Source organism: Apodemus sylvaticus, chromosome 4, assembly GCF_947179515.1.
Source record: "Apodemus sylvaticus chromosome 4, mApoSyl1.1, whole genome shotgun sequence".
Classification (NCBI taxonomy): Eukaryota; Metazoa; Chordata; class Mammalia; order Rodentia; family Muridae; genus Apodemus; species Apodemus sylvaticus.
In genome coordinates this window covers 155,989,373-156,004,674 of record NC_067475.1, presented here as the reverse complement: position 1 = coordinate 156,004,674, position 15,302 = coordinate 155,989,373, and the positions used below count along the sequence as shown (strand labels likewise).

The 15,302-nt window shown below is 38.6% G+C and overlaps 1 long non-coding RNA gene across 2 annotated transcripts in view; it reads left to right on the top strand.

Moving 5' to 3' along the window:
* Positions 1-14,794, top strand: part of LOC127683511 (uncharacterized) — a 37,447-nt gene extending 22,653 nt beyond the window's left edge. For both annotated transcript variants that reach the window (XR_007977567.1, XR_007977566.1), the window contains exon 4: positions 14,684-14,794. This is a non-coding gene — a long non-coding RNA (uncharacterized LOC127683511). The remainder of the gene's footprint in view (positions 1-14,683) is intronic.
* The last annotated feature ends 508 nt before the right edge of the window (positions 14,795-15,302 follow it).

Here is a 15,302-nt window from a genome sequence, read left to right as displayed (position 1 = left end):
AGGCTATCTTTTTTCCATTGGATGTTTTCAGCCTCTTTGTCGAGGATCAAGTGGCCATAGGTGTGTGGGTTCATTTCTGGATCTTCAATCCTGTTCCATTGATCCTCCTGCCTGTCACTGTACCAATACCATGCAGTTTTTAACACTATTGCTCTGTAGTATTGCTTGAGGTCAGGGATACTGATTCCCCCAGATTTTCTTTTGTTGCTGAGAATAGTTTTAGCTATCCTGGGTTTTTTGTTGTTCCAGATGAATTTGATAATTGCTCTTTCTAACTCTGTGAAGAATTGAGTTGGGATTTTGATGGGTATTGCATTGAATCTGTATAGTGCTTTAGGCAAAATGGCCATTTTAACTATATTGATTCTACCGATCCATGAGCATGGGAGGTTTTCCCATTTTTTGAGGTCTTCTTCCATTTCCTTCTTCAGAGTCTTGAAGTTCTTGCCATACAGATCTTTCGCATGTTTGGTAAGAGTCACCCCAAGATACTTTATACTGTTTGTGGCTATTGTGAAGGGGGTCATTTCCCTAATTTCTTTCTCAGCCTGCTTATCCTTTGAGTATAGGAAGGCCACTGATTTGCTTGAGTTGATTTTGTAACCTGCCACTTTGCTGAAGTTGTTTATCAGCTGTAGGAGCTCTCTAGTGGAGTTCTTTGGGTCACTTAGGTAGACGATCATGTCGTCTGCAAATAATGATAGTTTGACTTCCTCCTTTCCAATTTGTATCCCTTTGACCTCCTTATGTTGTCGAATTGCCCGAGCTAGTACCTCAAGTAATTTTGCTGCTTACAGGAAACACACCTCAGGGTCAAAGACAAACACTACCTTAGAGTAAAAGGCTGGAAGACAATTTTACAAGCAAATGGTCTCAGGAAACAAGCTGGAGTAGCCATTTTAATATCAGATAAAATTGACTTTCAACCCAAAGTCATCAAAAGAGACTCTGAGGGACACTTCTTGCTGGTCAAAGGAAAAATACAACAAGAAGAACTCTCAATCCTGAACATCTATGCTCCAAATGCAAGGGCACCCTCTTTCATAAAAGAAACTTTATTAAAACTCAAAGCACACATTGCACCTAACACAATAATTGTGGGTGACTTCAACACTGCACTTTCCTCAATGGACCGATCAGGAAAACAGAAACTAAACAAGGACACAATGAAACTAATTGAAGCTTTGGACCAATTAGATTTAACTGATATATATAGAACATTCTATCCTAAAACAAAAGAATATACCTTTTTTTCAGCACCTCATGGTACCTTCTCCAAAATCGACCATATAATTGGTCACAAGACAGACCTCAACAAATATAAAAAGATAGAACTAATCCCATGCCTCCTATCTGATCACTATGGAATAAAAGTGGTCTTCAATAGCAACAGAAACAACAGAAAACCCACAAACACGTGGAGATTGAACAATACTCTACTCAATGACACCTTGGTCAAGGAAGAAATAAAGAAAGAAATTAAAGACTTTTTAGAACACAATGAAAATGAAAACACAACATACCCAAATCTATGGGACACAATGAAAGCAGTGCTAAGAGGAAAACTCATAGCCCTGAGTGCCTCCAAAAAGAAAATGGAGAGAGCATACATTACCAACTTAATGACACACCTGAAAGCCCTAGAACAAAAAGAAGCTATTTCACCCAGGAGGAGTAGAAAGCAGGAAATCATCAAACTCAGGGCCGAAATCAATCAAGTAGAAACAAAGAGAACCATACAAAAAATCAACAAAACTAGGAGCTGGTTCTTTGAGAAAATCAACAAGATAGATAAACCCTTAGCCAGACTGACCAAAGGGCACAGAGAAAGTATCCAAATTAACAAACTTAGAAATGAAAAGGGAGACATAACAACGGAAACTGAGGAAATCCAAAAAATCATCAGATCCTACTACAAGAGCCTGTACTCAACACAACTGGAGAATCTGGAGGAAATGGACAATTTCCTTGAGAGATACCAAATACCAAAATTAAATCAGGACCAACTAGACCATCTAAACAGTCCCATAAAGCCTAAAGAAATAGAAGGAGTCATAGAAAGTCTTCCAACCAAAAAAAGCACAGGACCAGATGGTTTCAGTGCAGAATTCTACCAGACCTTCAAAGAAGAGTTAACACCAATACTCTTCAAACTATTCCACAAAATAGAAACAGAAGGAACACTACCCAATTCCTTCTACGAAGCCACAATTACGCTGATACCAAAGCCACACAAAGATCCAACAAAGAAAGAGAACTTCAGACCAATTTCCCTTATGAACATCGATGCAAAAATACTCAACAAAATTCTTGCCAACCGAATCCAAGAACACATCAAAACGATCATCCACCATGATCAAGTAGGCTTTATCCCGGGAATGCAGGGTTGGTTCAATATACGGAAATCCATCAATACAATCCACTACATAAACAAACTCAAAGAACAAAACCACATGGTCATTTCATTGGATGCTGAAAAAGCATTTGACAAAATTCAGCATCCTTTCATGCTTAAAGTCTTGGAGAGAACAGGAATTCAAGGCCCATACCTAAACATAGTAAAAGCAATATACAGCAAACCGGTAGCCAGCATCAAACTAAACGGAGAGAAACTTGAAGCAATCCCACTGAAATCAGGGACCAGACAAGGCTGCCCCCCCTTTCTCCTTATCTTTTCAAGAAATACTTATTTCTAATTGTCATACTCTTATGCCTTCTGGATCAGCTGGGGTTACATGTTCACTTAAATGAATCAGACAGTATCATCTTCCAGGATTGATACTACCCTACCCCTTAATAGTCATGTAGCATCTAGGTAAGTAAGTATAAAGTCTACTTCCTTTCATTATGAACAGATGATGACAGGAAACTACTGTTTAATCCTATGTGGACTTTGAAGTCCTGTAGAGATGGTTCCCAAGCAGGTCATGCCTGGGCCTCGGAGATGAGATGTTGTGGCAGTAGGCCTGAACCACTTGATGCTGTGCTACTTAAGTTGTATGAGAGGTGGGAGCATGTGGACACTTTGTTACTACTCCCAAAGAGAGGTATTTCTGAAGATATTGACATGACTGAATAATACTTCTTCAGAATTGAGCAGGGATGGAACCAATCGAGCATGAACTGTCATAGTCTTGTACACCTCAGCTGCACTCTTCAATAGGAAGCTTATAGTGCTGTGACCCACTGTGAATGCTTCATAAAAGAAGCAAACCTGTTTCTAGGAATAAATATATCAGCCAAATATTAGATATCTTGAAGTTATAATTTTGATGGTACATAAGAACATTTAAAGCAGGCTAGATTATCCTCATATTCTCCTGATATAATGTTCCTATGAAGTTAAGGTACAGAAATGAATGACATGTACTTTTTAGCAGTGAATTTTCTTAAGAAAAATAGAAATATCTGGAGTCTAACTTCTTGAGTTCTTTATATATATTGGATATTAGCCCTCTATCTGATGTAGGATTGGTGAAGATCTTTTTCCAATTTGTTGGTTGCCGATTTGTTCTCTTGATGGTGTCCTTTGCCTTACAGAAACTTTGTAATTTTATGAGGTCCCATTTGTCAATTCTTGCTCTTAGAGCATACGCTATTGGTGTTCTGTTCAGAAACTTTCTCCCTGTACCGATGTCCTCAAGGGTCTTCCCCAATTTCTTTTCTATTAGCTTCAGAGTGTCTGGCTTTATGTGGAAGTCCTTGATCCATTTGGATTTGAGCTTAGTACAAGGAGACATGGATGGATCAATTCGCATTCTTCTGCATGCTGACCTCCAGTTGAACCAGCACCATTTGTTGAAAAGGCTATCTTTTTTCCATTGGATGTTTTCAGCCTCTTTGTCGAGGATCAAGTGGCCATAGGTGTGTGGGTTCATTGGGTACAGAGTTAAACAAAGAATTCTCACCTGAAGAACTTCAGATGGCAGAGAAGCATCTTAAAAAATGCTCAACTTCATTAGTCATTAGGGAAATGCAAATCAAAACAACCCTGAGATTTCATCTTACACCAGTCAGAATGGCTAAGATTAAAAATTCAGGAGACAGCAGGTGTTGGAGAGGGTGTGGAGAAAGAGGAACTCTCCTCCACTGCTGGTGGGGTTGCAAATTGGTACAACCACTCTGGAAATCAGTCTGGCGGTTCCTCCGAAAACTGGGCACCTCACTTCCAGAAGATCCTGCTATACCACTCCTGGGCATATACCCAGAGGATTCCCCACCATGTAATAAGGATACATGCTCTACTATGTTCATAGCAGCCCTATTTATAGTTGCCAGATGCTGGAAAGAACCCAGGTATCCCTCAACAGAAGAGTGGATGCAAAAAATGTGGTATATCTACACAATGGAGTACTATTCAGCCATTAGAAACAATGAATTCATGAAATTCTTAGGCAAATGGATGGAGCTAGAGAACATCATACTAAGTGAGGTAACCCAGACTCAAAAGGTGAATCATGGTATGCACTCACTAATAAGTGGATATTAACCTAGAAAACTGGAATACCCAAAACATAATCCACACATCAAATGAGGTACAAGAAGAAAGGAGGAGTGGCCCCTTGTTCTGGAAAGACTCAGTGAAGCAGTATTCGGCAAAACCAGAACAGGGAAGTAGGAAGGGGTGGGTGGGAGGACAGGGGAAGAGAAGGGGGCTTACAGGACTTTCGGGGAGTGGGGGGCTAGAAAAGGGGAAATCATCTGAAATGTAAATAAATTATATCGAATAAAAAAAATTAAAAAAAAGAAAAAAGAAAAATAGAAATATTCATAAAGGGACAGAGCTGGAGATTGGTGGTGAAATGACTACTTAGTATGTATTAGGCACTAAGTTTGTTCCTCATCATGATATATGCATAGACACACACACACACACACACACACACCTTTTATGTTGGGGGGAAAGAGACAGAGATATCAGTCATAATTGCTAACAGTTTGAAAATATTTAAAGATTCTCTTTAATTGTTTTAATAGTGTAAACACATTATACAATTATCCTATCCATCATCTTAGATATTTATCATTTCTTAGTGTTAGAAACATTTAAATCCCATCTATTATTGTTTTGAAAAATGCAATCAATTTCTGACAACTATGTAATTCTACTCTGCTCTAGAAAGTTGTAAACTACTCCATGAACCATTGATATACCTTGGAATTTTTTGTGGATGCTTTCTTGAGGACAAGAAAACCAAAGCCTCTCACTATACCACCATTGCTTTGCTAAAGTAGTCCCTGTTCTCCCTGGCCACAGTCATGGTGATGAGAGCACTGCCAATCTCTCAGATAACACATGGCATCAGTTCGGGAATCCCTCCTCTCTCAGGCTTTTGTACTGATCTGTGGTCTTTCCATGTTGCCAATGGTCTGCAATTTATGCCAACCTCTCGCTTGCAATTTATGTCACTCTACTAGAACTCACACCAGTCTTTAAGTTAGTGAGTACCACAGCAGGAAAGGTTGCCAGTTGTGACTAAAAAATTGCCCTTGTCACCAAGAAGTTTTCCAGCCTTGACATCAAGAGTGAGGGCTGGTGATGAAAGATGCTTGTAGATGAGGACAGGTAAGGGCTACTTGATGCTTAGATAATCTAACATCTCTCACTCCCAAAGAGAGGTTTGAAGTTTTTGTCTTTTTTCCTGAGGACTATCTCATTTTTCTCCAGTTTCACAATCTACTGTCCACTAACTGAGAGTTTAGCCTTGTTGGAGTATCAAATGTCCTTCCATAGAGTCTGTAGCATATGAGTGTTTCCTTGCTTTATAAAAACACCACTTAAATTGCATCTTCCCTGAACATAAGCCTCAAATTCCAAAGTATCTTACTATCTCTAATGCTCTTGAGTTTTGGAAGAAAACAAATTTCATTAATTATACCTATGAAGCTTGGAAATTTTACTAGATTTGTGGACACTTTACATATTTAAAATATTCTAAAATGTTTGGAATGTTGAGGTATGGAAATATTTATCAAAATAAAGAGGTAAGCACCATATTCCAGATGCTGTCTTCTTGCCTGAGAAGCAAAGTAAATTCATACAATTTCACTTAGTTATGAGAACTAGGCGACAGAATTTTCTGGTACATGTGGAACATATGGGAAGGAGTTGCTACCTAAAGGATTCTAAAGGGTGTGTGCAGAGGGAGCTGAGGGTGATAGGGAGCTTACCTGGCATGCTGGAGTTTCTACCATTGATTTGTATCTTTGCCAAAACAAGACACACCAGGAAAATCTTTAACAAATGAGATAGAAATCCACGTTCAGAATAGAAGAGCTAAGTCAGTGGTCTAGACTCCCACCATGGACAGGGCACTAGGAGATTACCTTTGCCTTTAGCTCACATTCACCAGTGTAGATCTATTCCTAAGAATAAAAATTTCAAGTTATTGACATCCCACCATTTTGTGATTATTTGGTTATTTGTGATTATTAGGAAATAGGAATAAAATAGCAGGCTTTCAGTTACTTCCTGTATTAGTTTGGGTTCTCTAGAGTCACAGAATGTATGGGCAGTCTCTATATAGTTAGGGAATTTGTCGATGACTTACAGTCTATAGTCCAACTCCCCGAAAATAGGCAGCAGCAGCTGTGGATGGAAGTCCAAGGATCTAGCATTTGCTCAGTCCCATGAGGCAAGCAGGCAAGGAAGAGTGAGTAAATCTTCCTTCTTCCAATGTCCTTATATATCTCCAGCAGAGCGTGTAGCCCAGATTAAAGGCTGTAGGTCTCCAGCAGAGGGTGTGGCCCAGATTAAAGGCGTGTGCCTCCACATGCGAGTTTAATCTTGAACTCCAGATCTCCTTGTCTTAATCTTCTGAAATTCATAGCCACTACGCTTCAAGATCTCTATGCCAAGACCCAGGTCAGAAACTTATATCTCTGAGCCTCCAGATTAGGATCATAGGTGAGCCTTCCAGTTCTAGATTGTAGTTCATTCCAGATATAGTCAAGTTGACAACCAGGAATAGCCACTACACTTCCTTTCCCATGTAAGAGCCACATGCTTGGCATAGAGCCCACAGCATCCATGTCTATGCATCCCAGGGCATTAAACAGTAGACACTCCAGATATGATGTGAGGCTCATTCCTAATGCATCTTCAATGGAAAGAGAATAGGCAGAGCTGTCTCACTCCTTGGACTGATTCCATCGCTTTTTTTTGACTGGAATTCTATGTTGTCACTCTTAGTTCAATGGATCTGACCCTATTATTGCTGATGATTGACTTTTAGTCACAATACTGAAGTATCCTGGGAGGAAAATGCAGAGCCTTTGGCACATGTTTATAGCATACCTGAATGTGGAGTTTTGTTAGAATGTGGAGCTTGTTACTCATTCTTGGACTTTGTAGAGAAGAATTTCAAACATACATCTAAGGACCCTCCTTACTGTGGAAAGAATAACGCTCCTGCCAAGATAGGATTACACTGGTACCATGTCAACAAGCACACCTTGGAAATAAGTTTGTCCTCTAAAGAGGCATTTATTCTTTTTAGAGAGAATTGCCTTTAAAGATGCATCTGAACCATCCAGTCTTTAGTTTTTTTGGAAACCAGAAATTTCACTTTACTCAGAGACTTCTGTGATTGCATGATTCTCTCTGTGTGTGTGTCCTGTAAAAATTGTATTAGCAAATATCAGACTAGTAATTCTTGGTGTTATAATTATACAGCAAAGCAATTGACCTTCATGCATCCCACACTCAGTAGTACAGAAGTACATACAGATTAGCCATGGACAGTCCAGTTCCCTTTTATTCAAAAGGTCATACAAACCCAGAATCAGAATGTGCAAATAAGTGAGATAATTATTCAGACCTTCTCTAGGACCTATGACAGAAATAAGTAATATATAGCTTTTCTTGCAATAAAATTATGCATGGAACAATGGTAACTTGATGACCTTTTACATCCTTCACCGCTTTCATATTATTAAAACTCTCACCCCTGTCAGAATGCAATTTAATCTCTTGAAATTATACATTATATTAAGCTCTAAGGATGGCTTAGTGAAAAAAATCACTTTTCTTTATATTGCTATTCTGTTTAAATTTACTTTTAATTTAGTTTATGTCTAATTTTTTAAACAGTTCTGAATCAGGCTGTCTTTCTAACTAGAATGAATTCAAAGGCCTTTGAAGTAGTAAATATAAAGCTATATTTATAGGCAGAAAATGAAAGCGAGGCAGAGGCAGCCAAATTTGCTGGCTGAGTGTTTTGTATTTAAACATGACTTGAACAATTGACTGATATGAAGAGCTGAAATGTTATTTTTGTGATGGGCTGAGACATAACTCTCCTTATAAAGTATTCTCCTAAGTTGGGTTTTCTGTGAGTTTATATGCTTTTTAAAATTCATTATGAAGGACTTCAGTAGAGAGTTATTCTTAGGCAGGTTTAATTTAATATCATCATATATTAATTTTTTGTGACCTTATGGTAAGTTTTATATCAGTCTGTGTGTTGGGGATGAAGCATGGATATTGGCCAGAAGATTATCTGAGACAAGAAAGCTTCCTTTCCTCTAGGTTACATAGATCTCTTTGGCTGGCACAGACATGATTGATTATCAGGCTGGGGACTCAGGGATGGCTTCTGAGTTATAGTCTTTAAAGGGAATTTCCTCTTTTTAGAAAAATCTTTTCTGTTTTTAATGAAATTTTGTTTTAAGATTTGCTTATTTTATGTGTATGAATGTTGGTGCCTGCTCATGATGGTCAGAAGAAGGCTTTAGTTCTCCTGGAGCTGGAGGTGTAGATATTGAGAGCCACCATTTGTGTTCTGGGAATCAAACTCAGTTTTCCTATATAAAAAACAAATATTCTTAACCACTTAGCTAACTCTCCATCCCAAGCTTGTATCTCTTTTGCTTCAACACATGAGGTTGTAAATTTTAATTATCTCTACAAGTCACATTCACCATAGCTTTATAAATATATTTTGCTATAAACATTAGACTCTAACTGGGTTTTCATGTGAAACTATCCCACAAACTGCATAAGCGCTATTATCTACAAAATTGAGCTAGGTATCTGTTGTGAATTGGTTCTAAAGTTACTTGTGTTAACTCGTCTCCCAACATCACTCAAGGATGTCCACATATGCCTGTAAGATACTGTGTCTCTCAGCAGGTGTTGGAGAGGGTGTGGAGAAAGAGGAACACTCCTCCACTGCTGGTGGGGTTGCAAATTGGTACAACCACTCTGGAAATCAGTCTGGCGGTTCCTCCGAAAACTGGGCACCTCACTTCCAGAAGATCCTGCTATACCACTCCTGGGCATATACCCAGAAGACTCCCCACCATGTAATAAGGATACATGCTCTACTATGTTCATAGCAGCTCTATTTATAGTTGCCAGATGCTGGAAAGAACCCAGGTATCCCTCAACAGAAGAGTGGATGCAAAAAATGTGGTATATCTACACAATGGAGTACTATTCAGCCATTAGAAACAATGAATTCATGAAATTCTTAGGCAAATGGATGGAGCTAGAGAATATCATACTAAGTGAGGTAACCCAGACTCAAAAGGTGAATCATGGTATGCACTCACTAATAAGTGGATATTAACCTAGAAAACTGGAATACCCAAAACATAATCCACACATCAAATGAGGTACAAGAAGAAAGGAGGAGTGGCCCCTGGTTCTGGAAAGACTCAGTGAAGCAGTATTCGACAAAACCAGAACGGGGAAGTGGGAAGGGGTGGGTGGGAGGACAGGGGAAGAGAAGGGGGCTTACAGGACTTTCGGGGAGTGGGGGGGCTAGAAAAGGGGAAATCATTTGAAATGTAAATAAATTATATCGAATAAAAAAAATTAAAAAAAAAAAAGATACTGTGTCTCTGACCCCAGTTGGCTCTATTGGTAAATAAAGTTGTCAGCGGCCAATGGCAGGGCCAGGAGGCAGAGGCAGGACTTCAGATTTCCTGAGCAAGGGACCATGGGAAGGAGGAGTTTTGGAGAACTGGACTGCCAGAAAGAGAAAAGGATGCAAGCATGAGAGTCATGTAAGAACCAGGGAAAAGCAGCCCCAGGAGCTACTTCCCCAACTGGGCCTGTGGTAGTAGAGATGAAATATAGATTTTAGAAAGTAATAACTCATGAATATTAGAGGAGAGAGTGTGTTAGCCATGGAGAAATTTGGACGTAGCCCAGCATTTCAGCTGCTTGGAGCATATTAAAAATATGGCTGTGTGTGTGTGTGTGTGTGTGTGTTTATGTGTATGTGTGTGTATGTGTGTGTATGTGTGTGTGTGTGTGTGTGTTTCATTCATGAATCCAAAAATTTGTGTGGGTGTAGAGGAGTCACATGTACCCACTGGGGAGTTTAGAGATGATTAACAAATTACTGCTACAGGTCTCCTTATTACTCAAAATGAAACCTTCCCACTGTGCTCTTACTTCCCCTTAAATATTCTTCTCAGGATCTCTACTTTGATGACTATAAGGTACATTTTTAAGTTAGTTCTTTTAAGTCTTTTGCCCAGAAGCTGGAATGGTTCTTTATGTTTCTGGCCAGAAATCATCATCAGCCATATCATTGTCACTTTTGATGCCATGTGCTATATATCTCTTTGGGGTCCCAATCAGAAAGATGGAGCCCTTGTTCCTGGTGGCCTCATAGAGAAAGATTTCACATGCTCTGTGGTCCCTACTGTGTCTGAGCGCAGAAGGTTGTTATCCTGGCATGATGTTCACCACCTCTCAGATTACATGTATAAACTATACAGGGAAAGTATCCCCTGACACAGACTTTTGTGCCTATCCCACCAGAAGAGAGTGATCTCCCATTAGACTTTCACTTTTGAGCACAGAGCTGAGATCTCCTCCTTCTCTCTGGAGGGGACCCAGCTAGGAGCACACAGGGCCTAAGATCAGTGGAGCAGCTGGGACAGAAGTCTTCCCACCTACTGCCATTTGCACCAGGGAGGCAGGAGACTCCACAGCCTTCTATGATCAGTGGAGCAGCTGGGACAGAAGTCTTCCTGCCACCATTTGCACCAGGGAGCTGGGAAACTCCATAGTTTTCTGTGCATAGCTGAGAGAGAGAGAGAGAGAGAGAGAGAGAGAGAGAGAGAGAGAGAGAGAGAGAGAGAGAGAGAGAGAGAGATCTCCCAGCAGTGCTTTCACTTTTGAGCTCAGAGGAGTAAGGATACAGGCTTACAGGCCCACAGGAGGAACAAACTCCATTCAGAGACAATAATACCAACTAGCACCAGAGATAACCATATGGCAAAAGGCAAACACAAGAACCTACCAACAGAAACCAAGGCCTCATGGCAACATCAGAACCCAGTTCTCCCACCACAGCAAGTCCGGGATACCCCAACATACCAGAAAACAAGAGTTGGATTTAAAGTCATATCTCATGATGCTGATAGAAGGCTTCAAGAAAGATTTAAGTAACTCCCTTAAAGAAATACAGGAAAATATCGGTCAACAGGTAAAAGCCCTTAAAGAGGAAACACAAAAATCCCTTAAAGAAATACAGGAGATCATGGGTAAACAGGCAGAAGCCCTTAAAGAAGAAACACAAAAAATCCCTTAAAGAATTACAGGAAAACACAAGCAATCAAGTGAAGGAACGGAACAAAACCATCCAGGATCTAAACATGGAAGTAGAAACAATAAAGAAATCACAAAGTGAGACATCCCTGGAGATAGAAAACCTTGGAAAGAATTCAGAAGTCATAGACACAGGCATCAGCAACAGAATGCAAGAGATAGAAGAAAGAACCTCGGATGCTCAAGATATCGTAGAAAACATTGACTCAAAAGTCAAAGAAAATGCAAAATGCATAAAGCTGGTAACTCAAAGCATCCAGGAACTCCAGGACACAATGAGAAGACCAAACCTAAGGATTATAGGTATAGACTAGAGTGAGGATTTATATCTTAAACGCCCAGTAAATATCTTCAACAAAATTATAGAAGAAAACTTCCCTAACCTAGAAAAAGAGATGCCCATGAACATACAAGAAGACTTCAGAACTCCAAACAAACTGGACCAGAACAGAAAATCCTTCTGGCACATAATAATCAAAACACCAAATTCACTAAACAAAGAAAGAATATTAAAAGCAGTAAGGGAAAACAGGCAAGTAATTTATAAAGGCAGACCTATCATAATCACACCAGACTTCTCACCAGAGACGATGAAAGCTAGAAGATCCTGGGCAGACCTCATACAGACCCTAAGAGAATACAAATGCCAGCCCAGGCTACTATACCCAGCAAAACTGTCAATCATCATAGATGGAGAAGCCAAGATTTTCCCTGATAAAACTAAATTTGTACAATATCTTTCCACAAATCCAGTCCTACAAAGGATAATTGATGGAAAATGCCAACACAAGGTAGGAAACTATACCCTAGAAAAAGCAGGAAAGTAATCTTACAAGAAACCCAAAAGAAGATAACCACACAAACACAAAAATAACATCAAAAATAACAGGAAGGAACAATCACTATTCTCTAATATCTCTTAACAACAATGGACTCACCTCCCCAATAAAAAGACATAGACTAATGAAATATTTCTTATGTAAATCTTCAATTTTATCAGAAAATGTTTGCAATTCCCCTTTTAATTTAGTAATTTCTTTTATGTCTACCATTATTTCTCATGATAATCTTCAATTTTAATTCTTTCTTTATAAGTCTTTTTATATACTATATATACAAGTGATATACATATATATATAACATATACTATATATAATACCATATGTAATACATATACATATATACTATATATACATACTATATATCATATATGTAGTATGTACTATATATACTATATATAACTATTTTAAGTCTTTCTATATACTTCCTCTATTTTATCAGAAATGTTTTCAATGTAAATCTTTGATTTTATCACAAATGTTTCTAATTCCACTTTTAATTAATTTAAAAAGAGTTTTTATATCAACCATTCTTTATTTAAAATTTTCCATGAAATAGTAAAAAAAAAAAAAAAAAAAAAAAAAAAAAAGAAAGAAATAAAGAAAGAAAACATCCCCTGACAGTTACCTGTGGTCATTCCAGCATTACTGCTGTCAACCTTCAGAGGATCCAAAAGGAAAATTGCCAGTTTGCCTCCTCATACTTCATACCTAAGACCTGACTTTGCCTAGACCACTAGACTTTGACACTGAGTTTTTGTTACAATTATTTCACTATTTCATGACCAATGTCCCTTAAAGTGTCTTGATATGCTTTTCTGACAGGTAAGCTTAAGCAGAGGCATTTTGATCCATAAGAGAGCTTCCCATGATATAAATTCCTAAATGAGAAAGGATTGTGTTAATTTACTTTCTCTTGGAAGATGGAATGGGCCATTTTAAAAGCCTACCCACTTTTCTAAACCACAGAATGTTTGGGGATCCTGATCCCCCCAAAAACCCAAACAAACAAATAAACAAACAAATAAAGCTACCTCATGATATGACTCCCCTAGGATAGTGGAATAACTTTAATTTTAAAATTAAAATCATGACGAACTTGTCATGGGCAGCTTGTTACTTTTCTACCACTGAAGAAAACAGTCATAGGTGGTCTTTATGTGACAAATTCTTACAAAATGACAAGAAAAAAGTAACAAAAATGTTTTGCTACTGGGCTTCTCATGGTGTGGTATTTAAAAATCCTCTTACTTCACATGAGAGAATTTGCTTATCATATCATCTAGAATATTGATCTTCATGGAGCTGTGCCATTTTCTTCTCAGGAAGCTTTCCGTTCCTTCTTCTTTCACAGTCTCTTGAATCCACGATCTTCCTGTGTTATTGCTGCCCCACCCCTTTTTTCTTTTTGGTTTTCTCTGTCTTGGCTGTCTTGGTAATTGCTTTGTAGACAAGGCTGGCCTTGAGCTCAGATCTGCCTGTCTTTGCCTTCTGAGTGCTGGGACACATCTTGGCTCCATCCCCCCAGTGTTCATAAAGGCTTCTGTGGGAGGACCTAGAGTGGACAATAATCCATTGACTTATAACACAGTAAGAATTAAAGTACTGTTCCCTGTCCCTACAGCACTGGCAGGGATTTGAGGGACAGGGAAATACCCAGGGAAGATTCTCTAGAGAATACAAAAGCACTGATTCATTTTCCCAAGAAATGTTGGGAATGTTGCTTTAGGCAGAGTTTTCCTAGCTACCTCTGAGGTGATAAACCAGAGCACTATTATGATAGGGCATGTGAGGGCAAAGTCATGAGAAATCATAGCATTTGGAAAAAAACAGAATGAGATAGGACAGATGTGTATATATTTTGTAAAAGAAATGATGGCATGAAAATTATAAAGCTGAAAATGCACAGTGAATCAGTGATCACCGTGTTCTCACATGTCTGCTTTGTAAAATGTGCTCTTTTATTCTTTAGTTAAATGTATACTATTGTGTCACTGATGTGATTTTGTTTTTTTCCCTTTAACCTTTGCCATTTTCCCATGGTCTTAAATGTTCATCTCTTCAATCTCCTGTTAACGTCATTTTTATATCTAAACCAAATCAACATACTAGCTCTGTTTTAGTTTCTTGACAGGTATATTCAACTTCTTTTTGATTCTTAAACGTCTGTTCCATGTTCACAGCTTTTTTTATTTTAATTTATTTATAAAAAGGACATTATTTAGAACTTGCTGTAGTTTACTTGCTATGTAGGGTTTTTTGTTTTTGTTTTTAGAAGATCAGGCAGTTTCCCCTGGCTCCCATGGACACGGTGATGGAAGTGTTTCAGCTCCTCTGTGCTGCCACCATTTAGGAAAAGCTATTACAGCTTTTATTGTATTTCACAGAAAAGGCCCCATCAGTTATGTGCTGCCTGTGGTAGAAGGTGGAAGTTTTGCAATGTGCTATTTCTTACTTTTTTTTATAAACTGCAGAAGCAATCCAGACAATGTTAAGAGCCTTACCTTTTCTGTGAAATACAATACCCATCTTGGTGATAGAGACCAGTTTTAGAGAATCAACAGACTGGAAAGCCAAGCTGTGGTAGTTTGATGAATCTCAAATGGCCAACTTTGTCACTTAATCTGTCTTTCAGCAGTCAACCAGACCCAGGAAACACCCTTTTTTTGTCTTCTAATTTGAGTGAACCTTATTATTGGTAGGTGCCAAGAAGCAGCAGCAATTTAATCAAGTTCCATAAAAATGTGGGAGCCTCTATGAGTTTTGTGGGAAAATCATTATTGCTTTAAAGATTGGTAACGACATGACCCATCTATCATTCATATAAGAACATCATCTTTTTTCTGTATATGTTTGCTGTTCTGATATGTGACTTAATAGGAGCAACATTAAGC